At 38.2% G+C, this 13,471-nt stretch overlaps 8 non-coding genes across 8 annotated transcripts; all 8 read left to right on the top strand.

Annotated features, from left to right (window-relative positions):
- Nucleotides 1-1,019: 1,019 nt before the first annotated feature.
- trnav-cac (transfer RNA valine (anticodon CAC)) lies at nucleotides 1,020-1,092 on the top strand. Its single transcript has one exon. It is a non-coding gene; the product is annotated as a tRNA-Val (tRNA).
- A 2,401-nt stretch (nucleotides 1,093-3,493) lies between these two features.
- On the top strand, nucleotides 3,494-3,566 carry trnag-ccc (transfer RNA glycine (anticodon CCC)). The gene has a single exon. It is a non-coding gene; the product is annotated as a tRNA-Gly (tRNA).
- A 311-nt stretch (nucleotides 3,567-3,877) lies between these two features.
- Nucleotides 3,878-3,950, top strand: trnav-cac (transfer RNA valine (anticodon CAC)). Its single transcript has one exon. It is a non-coding gene; the product is annotated as a tRNA-Val (tRNA).
- A 481-nt stretch (nucleotides 3,951-4,431) lies between these two features.
- Nucleotides 4,432-4,504, top strand: trnag-ccc (transfer RNA glycine (anticodon CCC)). Its single transcript has one exon. It is a non-coding gene; the product is annotated as a tRNA-Gly (tRNA).
- Nucleotides 4,505-5,805: 1,301 nt separating this feature from the next.
- On the top strand, nucleotides 5,806-5,878 carry trnag-ccc (transfer RNA glycine (anticodon CCC)). Its single transcript has one exon. It is a non-coding gene; the product is annotated as a tRNA-Gly (tRNA).
- Nucleotides 5,879-6,019: 141 nt separating this feature from the next.
- trnav-aac (transfer RNA valine (anticodon AAC)) lies at nucleotides 6,020-6,092 on the top strand. The gene has a single exon. It is a non-coding gene; the product is annotated as a tRNA-Val (tRNA).
- A 1,521-nt stretch (nucleotides 6,093-7,613) lies between these two features.
- Nucleotides 7,614-7,686, top strand: trnav-uac (transfer RNA valine (anticodon UAC)). Its single transcript has one exon. It is a non-coding gene; the product is annotated as a tRNA-Val (tRNA).
- Nucleotides 7,687-8,785: 1,099 nt separating this feature from the next.
- trnav-aac (transfer RNA valine (anticodon AAC)) lies at nucleotides 8,786-8,858 on the top strand. Its single transcript has one exon. It is a non-coding gene; the product is annotated as a tRNA-Val (tRNA).
- Nucleotides 8,859-13,471: the final 4,613 nt, after the last annotated feature.

Here is a 13,471-nt window from a genome sequence, read left to right as displayed (position 1 = left end):
TTTAGTCCTTGCAAAAATCACATGCAGCAGTTTCTGTAGTGTAGTGGTTATCACGTTCGCTCAACACGCGAAAGGTCCCTGGTTTGAAACCGGGTGGAAAAAGTGCTTTCTTTCATAAAAGCCTTAGTTTGGAAATTCAAATACATGCAGTGAATATCAGTCAAATTTGGTTTAGTCCTTGCAAAAACCACATGAAGCAGTTTCTGTAGTGTAGTGGTTATCACATTTGCTTCACACGCGAAAGGTCCCCGGTTCGAAACCGGGTGGAAACAGTACTCTTTGACACATTCAGTAAGAACTGTATTCATAACAGATAATAATATTTTGGAAATTCAAATACATGCAGTGAATAGCAGTAAAATTTGGTTTAGTCCTTGCAAAAATCACATGCGGCAGTTTCTGTAGTGTAGTGGTTATCACGTTCGCTTTACATGCGAAAGGTCCCCGGTTCGAAACCGGGTGGAAACAGTGCTCTTTGACACATTCAGTAAGAACTGAATTTATAACAGTGAATAGTTGCTTTCATAAATGCCTTATTTTGGAAATTCAAATAAATGATGTGAATATCAGTAAAATTTGGTTTAGTCCTTGCAAAAATCACATGCAGCAGTTTCTGTAGTGTAGTGGTTATCACGTTCGCTTTACATGCGAAAGGTCCCCGGTTCGAAACCGGGTGGAAACAATGCTCTTTGACACATTCAGTAAGAACTGTATTTATAACAGTGAATAGTTGCTTTCATAAATGACTTATTTTGGAAATTCAAAGACATGCAGTGAATATCAGTAAAATTTGGTTTAGTCCTTGCAAAAACCACATGAAGCAGTTTCTGTAGTGTAGTGGTTATCACATTTGCTTCACACGCGAAAGGTCCCCGGTTCGAAACCGGGTGGAAACAGTGCTCTTTGACACATTCAGTAAGAACTGTATTTATAACAGATAATAATATTTTGGAAATTCAAATACATGCAGTGAATATCAGTAAAATTTGGTTTAGTCCTTGCAAAAACCACACGAAGCAGTTTCTGTAGTGTAGTGGTTATCACATTCGCTTCACACGCGAAAGGTCCCCGGTTCGAAACCGGGTGGAAACAGTGCTCTTTGACACATTCAGTAAGAACTGTATTTATAACAGATAATAATATTTTGGAAATTCAAATACATGCAGTGAATAGCAGTAAAATTTGGTTTAGTCCTTGCAAAAATCACATGCGGCAGTTTCTGTAGTGTAGTGGTTATCACGTTCGCTTTACACGCGAAAGATCCCCGGTTCGAAACCGGGTGGAAACAGTGCTCTTTGACACATTCAGTAAGAACTGTATTTATAACAGTGAATAGTTGCTTTCATAAATGCCTTATTTTGGAAATTCAAATAAATGATGTGAATATCAGTAAAATTTGGTTTAGTCCTTGCAAAAATCACATGCTGTAGTTTCTGTAGTGTAGTGGTTATCCCGTTCGCCTCACACGCGAAAGGTCCCCGGTTCGAAACCGGGTGGAAACAGTGCTCTTTGACACATTCAGTAAGAACTGTATTTCTAACAGTAAATAATTGCTTTCATAATTGCCTTATTTTGGAAATTCAAAGACATGCAGTGAATATCAGTAAAATTTGGTTTAGTCCTTGCAAAAATCACATGCAGGAGTTTCTGTAGTGTAGTGGTTATCACATTCGCTTAACACGCGAAAGGTCCCCGGTTCGAAACCGGGTGGAAACAGTGCTCTTTGACACATTCAGTAAGAACTGTATTTATAACAGATAATAATATTTTGGAAATTCAAATACATGCAGTGAATAGCAGTAAAATTTGGTTTAGTCCTTGCAAAACTCACATGAGGCAGTTTCTGTAGTGTAGTGGTTATCACGTTCGCTTTACACGCGAAAGGTCCCCGGTTCGAAACCGTGTGGAAACAATGCTCTTTGACACATTCAGTAAGAACTGTATTTATAACAGTGAATAGTTGCTTTCATAAATGCCTTATTTTGGAAATTCAAAGACATGCAGTGAATATCAGTAAAATTTGGTTTAGTCCTTGCAAAAACCACATGAAGCAGTTTCTGTAGTGTAGTGGTTATCACATTTGCTTCACACGCGAAAGGTCCCCGGTTCGAAACCGGGTGGAAACAGTGCTCTTTGACACATTCAGTAAGAACTGTATTTATAACAGTGAATAGTTGCTTTCATAAATGCCTTATTTTGGAAATTCAAAGACATGCAGTGAATATCAGTAAAATTTGGTTTAGTCCTTGCAAAAATCACATGCAGCAGTTTCTGTAGTGTAGTGGTTATCACGTTCGCTTAACATGCGAAAGGTCCCCGGTTCGAAACCGGGTGGAAACAGTGCATTCTTTCATAAATGCCTTATTTTCGAAATTCAAATACATGCAGTGAATATCAGTCAAATTTGGTTTAGTCCTTGCAAAAATCACATGCAGCAGTTTCTGTAGTGTAGTGGTTATCCCGTTCGCTTCACACGTGAAAGGTCCCCGGTTCGAAACCGGGTGGAAACAGTGCTCTTTGAACACATTCAGTAAGAACTGTATTTATAACAGTGAATAGTTGCTTTCATAAATGCCTTATTTTGGAAATTCAAAGACATGCAGTGAATATCAGTAAAATTTGGTTTAGTCCTTGCAAAAATCACATGCAGCAGTTTCTGTAGTGTAGTGGTTATCACGTTCGCTTAACATGCGAAAGGTCCCCGGTTCGAAACCGGTTGGAAACAGTGCATTCTTTCATAAATACCTTATTTTGGAAATTCAAATACATGCAGTGAATATCAGTAAAATTTGGTTTAGTCCTTGCAAAAATCACATGCAGCAGTTTCTGTAGTGTAGTGGTTATCACATTTGCTTCACACGCGAAAGGTCCCCGGTTCGAAACCGGGTGGAAACAGTGCTCTTTGACACATTCAGTAAAAACTGAATTTACATGCAGCAGTTTCTGTAGTGTAGTGGTTATCACGTTCGCTTAACACGCGAAAGGTCCCCGGTTCGAAAACGGGTGGCAACAGTGCATTCTTTCATAAATGCCTTATATTGGAAATTCAAATAAATGATGTGAATATCAGTAAAATTTGGTTTAGACCTTGCAAAAACCACATGCAGCAGTTTCTGTAGTGTAGTGGTTATCACATTCGCTTCACACGCGAAAGGTCCCCGGTTCGAAACCGGGTGGAATCAGTGCTCATTGACACATTCAGTAAGAACTGAATTTATAACAGTGAATAGTTGCTTTCATAAATGCCTTATTTTGGTAATTCAAAGACATGCAGTGAATATCAGTAAAATTTGGTTTAGTCCTTGCAAAAATCACATGCAGCAGTTTCTGTAGTGAAGTGGTTATCACGTTCGCTTAACACGCGAAAGGTCCCCGGTTCGAAATAGGGTGGAAACAGTGCATTCTTTCATAAATGCCTTATTTTGGAAATTCAAATACATGCAGTGAATAGCAGTAAAATTTGGTTTAGTCCTTGCAAAAATCACATGAAGCAGTTTCTGTAGTGTAGTGGTTATCACATTCGCTTCCCACGCGAAAGGTCCCCGGTTCGAATCCGGGTGGAAACAGTGCTCTTTGACACATTCAGTAAGAACTGTATTTATAACAGTGAATAGTTGCTTTCATAAATGCCTTATTTTGGAAATTCAAAGACATGCAGTGAATATCAGTAAAATTTGGTTTAGTCCTTGCAAAAATCACATGCGGCAGTTTCTGTAGTGTAGTGGTTATCACGTTCGCTTAACACGCGAAAGGTCCCCGGTTTGAAATAGGGTGGAAACAGTGCATTCTTTCATAAATACCTTATTTTGGAAATTCAAATACATGCAGTGAATATCAGTAAAATTTGGTTTAGTCCTTGCAAAAACCACATGCAGCAGTTTCTGTAGTGTAGTGGTTATCACATTCGCTTCACACGCGAAAGGTCCCCGGTTCGAAACCGGGTGGAAACAGTGCTCATTGACACATTCAGTAAGAACTGAATTTATAACAGTGAATAGTTGCTTTCATAAATGCCTTATTTTGGTAATTCAAAGACATGCAGTGAATATCAGTAAAATTTGGTTTAGTCCTTGCAAAAATCACATGCAGCAGTTTCTGTAGTGAAGTGGTTATCACGTTCGCTTAACACGCGAAAGGTCCCCGGTTCGAAATAGGGTGGAAACAGTGCATTCTTTCATAAATGCCTTATTTTGGTAATTCAAAGACATGCAGTGAATATCAGTAAAATTTGGTTTAGTCCTTGCAAAAATCACATGCAGCAGTTTCTGTAGTGAAGTGGTTATCACGTTCGCTTAACACGCGAAAGGTCCCCGGTTCGAAATAGGGTGGAAACAGTGCATTCTTTCATAAATGCCTTATTTTGGAAATTCAAATACATGCAGTGAATATCAGTAAAATTTGGTTTAGTCCTTGCAAAAATCACATGAAGCAGTTTCTGTAGTGTAGTGGTTATCACATTTGCTTCCCACGCGAAAGGTCCCCGGTTCGAATCCGGGTGGAAACAGTGCTCTTTGACACATTCAGTAAGAACTGTATTTATAACAGTGAATAGTTGCTTTCATAAATGCCTTATTTTGGAAATTCAAAGACATGCAGTGAATATCAGTAAAATTTGGTTTAGTCCTTGCAAAAATCACATGCGGCAGTTTCTGTAGTGTAGTGGTTATCACGTTCGCTTAACACGCGAAAGGTCCCCGGTTTGAAATAGGGTGGAAACAGTGCATTCTTTCATAAATACCTTATTTTGGAAATTCAAATACATGCAGTGAATATCAGTAAAATTTGGTTTAGTCCTTGCAAAAATCACATGCAGCAGTTTCTGTAGTGTAGTGGTTATCACATTTGCTTCACACGCGAAAGGTCCCCGGTTCGAAACCGGGTGGAAACAGTGCTCTTTGACACATTCAGTAAAAACTGAATTTATAACAGTGAATAGTTGCTTTCATAAATGCCTTATTTTGGAAATTCAAATAAATGATGTGAATATCAGTAAAATTTGGTTTAGTCCTTGCAAAAATCACATGCAGCAGTTTCTGTAGTGTAGTGGTTATCACGTTCGCTTAACACGCGAAAGGTCCCTGGTTTGAAACCGGGTGAAAAAGTGCTCTTTGACACATTCAGTAAGAACTGTATTCATAACAGATAATAATATTTTGGAAATTCAAATACATGCAGTGAATAGCAGTAAAATTTGGTTTAGTCCTTGCAAAAATCACATGCGGCAGTTTCTGTAGTGTAGTGGTTATCACGTTCGCTTTACATGCGAAAGGTCCCCGGTTCGAAACCGGGTGGAAACAGTGCTCTTTGACACATTCAGTAAGAACTGTATTTATAACAGTGAATAGTTGCTTTCATAAATGCCTTATTTTGGAAATTCAAATAAATGATGGGAATATCAGTAAAATTTGGTTTAGTCCTTGCAAAAATCACATGCGGCAGTTTCTGTAGTGTAGTGGTTATCACGTTCGCTTAACACGCGAAAGGTCCCTGGTTTGAAACCGGGTGGAAAAAGTGCTTTCTTTCATAAATGCCTTATATTGGAAATTCAAATACATGCAGTGAATATCAGTAAAATATGGTTTAGTCCTTGCAAAAACCACATGCAGCGATTTCTGTAATGTAGTGATTATCACATTCGCTTCACACGCGAAAGGTCCCCGGTTCGAAACCTGGGTGGAAACAGTGCTCTTTGACACATTCAGTAAGAACTGTATTTATAACAGATAATAATATTTTGGAAATTCAAATACATGCAGTGAATAGCAGTAAAATTTGGTTTAGTCCTTGCAAAAATCACATGAAGCAGTTTCTGTAGTGTAGTGGTTATCACATTCGCTTCCCACGCGAAAGGTCCCCGGTTCGAATCCGGGTGGAAACAGTGCTCTTTGACACATTCAGTAAGAACTGTATTTATAACAGTGAATAGTTGCTTTCATAAATGCCTTATTTTGGAAATTCAAATAAATGATGTGAATATCAGTAAAATTTGGTTTAGTCCTTGCAAAAATCACATGCAGCAGTTTCTGTGGTGTAGTGGTTATCACGTTCGCTTAACATGCGAAAGGTCCCCGGTTCGAAACCGGGTGGAAACAGTGCATTCTTTCATAAATGCCTTATTTTCGAAATTCAAATACATGCAGTGAATATCAGTCAAATTTGGTTTAGTCCTTGCAAAAATCACATGCAGCAGTTTCTGTAGTGTAGTGGTTATCACGTTCGCTTAACACGTGAAAGGTCCCCGGTTCGAAACCGGGTGGAAACAGTGCTCTTTGAACACATTCAGTAAGAACTGTATTTATAACAGTGAATAGTTGCTTTCATAAATGCCTTATTTTGGAAATTCAAAGACATGCAGTGAATATCAGTAAAATTTGGTTTAGTCCTTGCAAAAATCACATGCAGCAGTTTCTGTAGTGTAGTGGTTATCACATTCGCTTAACACGCGAAAGGTCCCCGGTTCGAAAAAATCACATGCAGCAGTTTCTGTAGTGAAGTGGTTATCACGTTCGCTTAACACGCGAAAGGTCCCTGGTTTGAAACCGGGTGGAAAAAGTGCTTTCTTTCATAAATGCCTTATTTTGGAAATTCAAATACATGCAGTGAATATCAGTAAAATTTGGTTTAGTCCTTGCAAAAATCACATGCAGGAGTTTCTGTAGTGTAGTGGTTATCACATTCGCTTAATACGCGAAAGGTCCCCGGTTCGAAACCGGGTGGAAACAGTGCATTCTTTCGTAAATGCCTTATTTTGGAAATTCAAATACATGCAGTGAATATCAGTAAAATTTGGTTTAGTCCTTGCAAAAATCACATGCAGCAGTTTCTGTAGTGTAGTGGTTATCACATTCGCTTCACACGCGAAAGGTCCCCGGTTCGAAACCGGGTGGGAACAGTGCTCTTTGACACATTCAGTAAGAACTGTATTTATAACAGTGAATAGTTGCTTTCATAAATGCCTTATTTTGGAAATTCAAAGACATGCAGTGAATATCAGTAAAATTTGGTTTAGACCTTGCAAAAACTACATGCAGCAGTTTCTGTAGTGTAGTGGTTATCACATATGCTTCACACGCGAAAGGTCCTCGGTTCAAAACAGGGTGGAAACAGTGCTCATTGACACATTCAGTAAGAACTGTATTTATAACAGTGAATAGTTGCTTTCATAAATGCCTTATTTTGGAAATTCAAAGACATGCAGTGAATATCAGTCAAATTTGGTTTAGTCCTTGCAAAAATTACATGCAGCAGTTTCTGTAGTGAAGTGGTTATCACGTTCGCTTAACACGCGAAAGGTCCCTGGTTTGAAACCGGGTGGAAAAAGTGCTTTCTTTCGTAAATGCCTTATTTTGGAAATTCAAATACATGCAGTGAATATCAGTAAAATTTGGTTTAGTCCTTGCAAAAATAACAAGAAGCAGTTTCTGTAGTGTAGTGGTTATCACATTTGCTTCACACGCGAAAGGTCCCCGGTTCGAAACCGGGTGGGAACAGTGCTCTTTGACACATTCAGTAAGAACTGTATTTATAACAGATAATAATATTTTGGAAATTCAAATACATGCAGTGAATAGCAGTAAAATTTGGTTTAGTACTTGCAAAAATCACATGCGGCAGTTTCTGTAGTGTAGTGGTTATCACGTTCGCTTTACACGCGAAAGGTCCCCGGTTCGAAACCGGGTGGAAACAGTGCTCTTTGACACATTCAGTAAGAACTGTATTTATAACAGTGAATATTTGCTTTCATAAATGCCTTATTTTGGAAATTCAAATAAATGATGTGAATATCAGTAAAACATGCAGCAGTTTCTGTAGTGTAGTGGTTATCACGTTCGCTTCACATGTGAAAGGTCCCCGGTTCGAAACCGGGTGGAAACAGTGCTCTTTGACACATTCAGTAAGAACTGTATTTATAACAGTGAATAGTTGCTTTCATAAATGCCTTATTTTGGAAATTCAAAGACATGCAGTGAATATCAGTAAAATTTGGTTTAGACCTTGCAAAAAATACATGCAGCAGTTTCTGTAGTGTAGTGGTTATCACATATGCTTCACACGCGAAAGGTCCTCGGTTCAAAACAGGGTGGAAACAGTGCTCATTGACACATTCAGTAAGAACTGTATTTATAACAGTGAATAGTTGCTTTCATAAATGCCTTATTTTGGAAATTCAAAGACATGCAGTGAATATCAGTCAAATTTGGTTTAGTCCTTGCAAAAATTACATGCAGCAGTTTCTGTAGTGAAGTGGTTATCACGTTCGCTTAACACGCGAAAGGTCCCTGGTTTGAAACCGGGTGGAAAAAGTGCTTTCTTTCGTAAATGCCTTATTTTGGAAATTCAAATACATGCAGTGAATATCAGTAAAATTTGGTTTAGTCCTTGCAAAAATCACAAGAAGCAGTTTCTGTAGTGTAGTGGTTATCACATTCGCTTCACACGCGAAAGGTCCCCGGTTCGAAACCGGGTGGGAACAGTGCTCTGTGACACATTCAGTAAGAACTGTATTTATAACAGATAATAATATTTTGGAAATTCAAATACATGCAGTGAATAGCAGTAAAATTTGGTTTAGTACTTGCAAAAATCACATGCGGCAGTTTCTGTAGTGTAGTGGTTATCACGTTCGCTTTACACGCGAAAGTTCCCCGGTTCGAAACCGGGTGGAAACAGTGCTCTTTGACACATTCAGTAAGAACTGTATTTATAACAGTGAATATTTGCTTTCATAAATGCCTTATTTTGGAAATTCAAATAAATGATGTGAATATCAGTAAAACATGCAGCAGTTTCTGTAGTGTAGTGGTTATCACGTTCGCTTAACATGCGAAAGGTCCCCGGTTCGAAACCGGGTGGAAACAGTGCTCTTTGACACATTCAGTAAGAACTGTATTTATAACAGTAAATCGTTGCTTTCATAAATACCTTATTTTGGAAATTCAAATACATGCAGTGAATATCAGTAAAATTTGGTTTAGTCCTTGCAAAAATCACATGAAGCAGTTTCTGTAGTGTAGTGGTTATCACATTCGCTTCACACGCGAAAGGTCCCCGGTTCGAAACCGGGTGGGAACAGTGCTCTTTGACACATTCAGTAAGAACTGTATTTATAACAGATAATAATATTTTGGAAATTCAAATACATGCAGTGAATAGCAGTAAAATTTGGTTTAGTACTTGCAAAAATCACATGCGGCAGTTTCTGTAGTGTAGTTGTTATCACGTTCGCTTTACACGCGAAAGGTCCCCGGTTCGAAACCGGGTGGAAACAGTGCTCTTTGACACATTCAGTAAGAACTGTATTTATAACAGTGAATATTTGCTTTCATAAATGCCTTATTTTGGAAATTCAAATAAATGATGTGAATATCAGTAAAACATGCAGCAGTTTCTGTAGTGAAGTGGTTATCACGTTCGCTTAACACGCGAAAGGTCCCTGGTTTGAAACCGCGTGGAAAAAGTGCTTTCTTTCATAAATGCCTTATTTTGGAAATTCAAATACATGCAGTGAATATCAGTAAAATTTGGTTTAGTCCTTGCAAAAATCACATGAAGCAGTTTCTGTAGTGTAGTGGTTATCACATTCGCTTCACACGCGAAAGGTCCCCGGTTCCAAACCGGGTGGGAACTGTGCTCTTTGACACATTCAGTAAGAACTGTATTTATAACAGTGAATATTTGCTTTCATAAATGCCTTATTTTGGAAATTCAAATAAATGATGTGAATATCAGTAAAACATGCAGCAGTTTCTGTAGTGTAGTGGTTATCACGTTCGCTTAACATGCGAAAGGTCCCCGGTTCGAAACAGGGTGGAAACAGTGCTCTTTGACACATTCAGTAAGAACTGTATTTATAACAGTAAATAGTTGCTTTCATAAATGCCTTATTTTGGAAATTCAAATAAATGATGTGAATATCAGTAAAATTTGGTTTAGTCCTTGCAAAACTCACATGCAGTAGTTTCTGTAGTGTAGTGGTTATCACATTCGCCTCACACGCGAAAGGTACCCGGTTCGAAACCGGGTGGAAACAGTGCTCTTTGACACATTCAGTAAGAACTGTATGTATAACAGTAAATAGTTGCTTTCATAAATGCCTTATTATGGAAATTCAAATAAATTATGTGAATATCAGTAAAATTTGTTTTAGTCCTTGCAAAAACCACATGCAGCAGTTTCTGTAGTGTAGTGGTTATCACATTCGCTTCACACGCGAAAGGTCCCCGGTTTGAAACCGGGTGGAAACAGTGCTCTTTGACACATTCAGTAAGAACTGTATTTATAACAGTGAATAGTTGCTTTCAAAATTGCCTTATTTTGGAAATTCAAAGACATGCAGTGAATATCAGTAAAATTTGGTTTAGTCCTTGCAAAAATCACATGCAGGAGTTTCTGTAGTGTAGTGGTTATCACATTCGCTTAACACGCGAAAGGTCCCCGGTTCGAAACCGGGTGGAAACAGTGCTCTTTGACACATTCAGTAAGAACTGTATTTATAACAGTGAATAGTTGCTTTCATAAATGCCTTATTTTGGAAATTCAAAGACATGCAGTGAATATCAGTAAAATTTGGTTTAGACCTTGCAAAAACTACATGCAGCAGTTTCTGTAGTGTAGTGGTTATCACATTCGCCGCACACGCGAAAGGTCCCCGGTTCGAAACCGGGTGGAAACAGTGCTCTTTGACACATTCAGTAAGAACTGTATGTATAACAGTAAATAGTTGCTTTCATAAATGCCTTATTATGGAAATTCAAATAAATTATGTGAATATCAGTAAAATTTGGTTTAGTCCTTGCAAAAACCACATGCAGCAGTTTCTGTAGTGTAGTGGTTATCACATTCGCTTCACACGCGAAAGGTCCTCGGTTCAAAACAGGGTGGAAACAGTGCTCACTGACACATTCAGTAAGAACTGTATTTATAACAGTGAATAGTTGCTTTCATAAATGCCTTATTTTGGAAATTCAAAGACATGCAGTGAATATCAGTAAAATTTGGTTTAGTCCTTGCAAAAATTACATGCAGCAGTTTCTGTAGTGAAGTGGTTATCACGTTCGCTTAACACGCGAAAGGTCCCTGGTTTGAAACCGGGTGGAAAAAGTGCTTTCTTTCATAAATGCCTTATTTTGGAAATTCAAATACATGCAGTGAATATCAGTAAAATTTGGTTTAGTCCTTGCAAAAATCACATGAAGCAGTTTCTGTAGTGTAGTGGTTATCACATTCGCTTCACACGCGAAAGGTCCCCGGTTCGAAACCGGGTGGGAACAGTGCTCTTTGACACATTCAGTAAGAACTGTATTTATAACAGATAATAATATTTTGGAAATTCAAATACATGCAGTGAATAGCAGTAAAATTTGGTTTAGTACTTGCAAAAATCACATGCGGCAGTTTCTGTAGTGTAGTTGTTATCACGTTCGCTTTACACGCGAAAGGTCCCCGGTTCGAAACCGGGTGGAAACAGTGCTCTTTGACACATTCAGTAAGAACTGTATTTATAACAGTGAATATTTGCTTTCATAAATGCCTTATTTTGGAAATTCAAATAAATGATGTGAATATCAGTAAAACATGCAGCAGTTTCTGTAGTGAAGTGGTTATCACGTTCGCTTAACACGCGAAAGGTCCCTGGTTTGAAACCGCGTGGAAAAAGTGCTTTCTTTCATAAATGCCTTATTTTGGAAATTCAAATACATGCAGTGAATATCAGTAAAATTTGGTTTAGTCCTTGCAAAAATCACATGAAGCAGTTTCTGTAGTGTAGTGGTTATCACATTCGCTTCACACGCGAAAGGTCCCCGGTTCCAAACCGGGTGGGAACTGTGCTCTTTGACACATTCAGTAAGAACTGTATTTATAACAGTGAATATTTGCTTTCATAAATGCCTTATTTTGGAAATTCAAATAAATGATGTGAATATCAGTAAAACATGCAGCAGTTTCTGTAGTGTAGTGGTTATCACGTTCGCTTAACATGCGAAAGGTCCCCGGTTCGAAACAGGGTGGAAACAGTGCTCTTTGACACATTCAGTAAGAACTGTATTTATAACAGTAAATAGTTGCTTTCATAAATGCCTTATTTTGGAAATTCAAATAAATGATGTGAATATCAGTAAAATTTGGTTTAGTCCTTGCAAAACTCACATGCAGTAGTTTCTGTAGTGTAGTGGTTATCACATTCGCCTCACACGCGAAAGGTACCCGGTTCGAAACCGGGTGGAAACAGTGCTCTTTGACACATTCAGTAAGAACTGTATGTATAACAGTAAATAGTTGCTTTCATAAATGCCTTATTATGGAAATTCAAATAAATTATGTGAATATCAGTAAAATTTGTTTTAGTCCTTGCAAAAACCACATGCAGCAGTTTCTGTAGTGTAGTGGTTATCACATTCGCTTCACACGCGAAAGGTCCCCGGTTTGAAACCGGGTGGAAACAGTGCTCTTTGACACATTCAGTAAGAACTGTATTTATAACAGTGAATAGTTGCTTTCAAAATTGCCTTATTTTGGAAATTCAAAGACATGCAGTGAATATCAGTAAAATTTGGTTTAGTCCTTGCAAAAATCACATGCAGGAGTTTCTGTAGTGTAGTGGTTATCACATTCGCTTAACACGCGAAAGGTCCCCGGTTCGAAACCGGGTGGAAACAGTGCTCTTTGACACATTCAGTAAGAACTGTATTTATAACAGTGAATAGTTGCTTTCATAAATGCCTTATTTTGGAAATTCAAAGACATGCAGTGAATATCAGTAAAATTTGGTTTAGACCTTGCAAAAACTACATGCAGCAGTTTCTGTAGTGTAGTGGTTATCACATTCGCCGCACACGCGAAAGGTCCCCGGTTCGAAACCGGGTGGAAACAGTGCTCTTTGACACATTCAGTAAGAACTGTATGTATAACAGTAAATAGTTGCTTTCATAAATGCCTTATTATGGAAATTCAAATAAATTATGTGAATATCAGTAAAATTTGGTTTAGTCCTTGCAAAAACCACATGCAGCAGTTTCTGTAGTGTAGTGGTTATCACATTCGCTTCACACGCGAAAGGTCCTCGGTTCAAAACAGGGTGGAAACAGTGCTCACTGACACATTCAGTAAGAACTGTATTTATAACAGTGAATAGTTGCTTTCATAAATGCCTTATTTTGGAAATTCAAAGACATGCAGTGAATATCAGTAAAATTTGGTTTAGTCCTTGCAAAAATTACATGCAGCAGTTTCTGTAGTGAAGTGGTTATCACGTTCGCTTAACACGCGAAAGGTCCCTGGTTTGAAACCGGGTGGAAAAAGTGCTTTCTTTCATAAATGCCTTATTTTGGAAATTCAAATACATGCAGTGAATATCAGTAAAATTTGGTTTAGTCCTTGCAAAAATCACATGAAGCAGTTTCTGTAGTGTAGTGGTTATCACATTCGCTTCACACGCGAAAGGTCCCCGGTTCGAAACCGGGTGGGAACAGTG

Source organism: Salvelinus alpinus, chromosome 3 (assembly GCF_045679555.1).
Source record: "Salvelinus alpinus chromosome 3, SLU_Salpinus.1, whole genome shotgun sequence".
Classification (NCBI taxonomy): Eukaryota; Metazoa; Chordata; class Actinopteri; order Salmoniformes; family Salmonidae; genus Salvelinus; species Salvelinus alpinus.
This window is presented reverse-complemented; position numbering and strand designations above follow the sequence as displayed.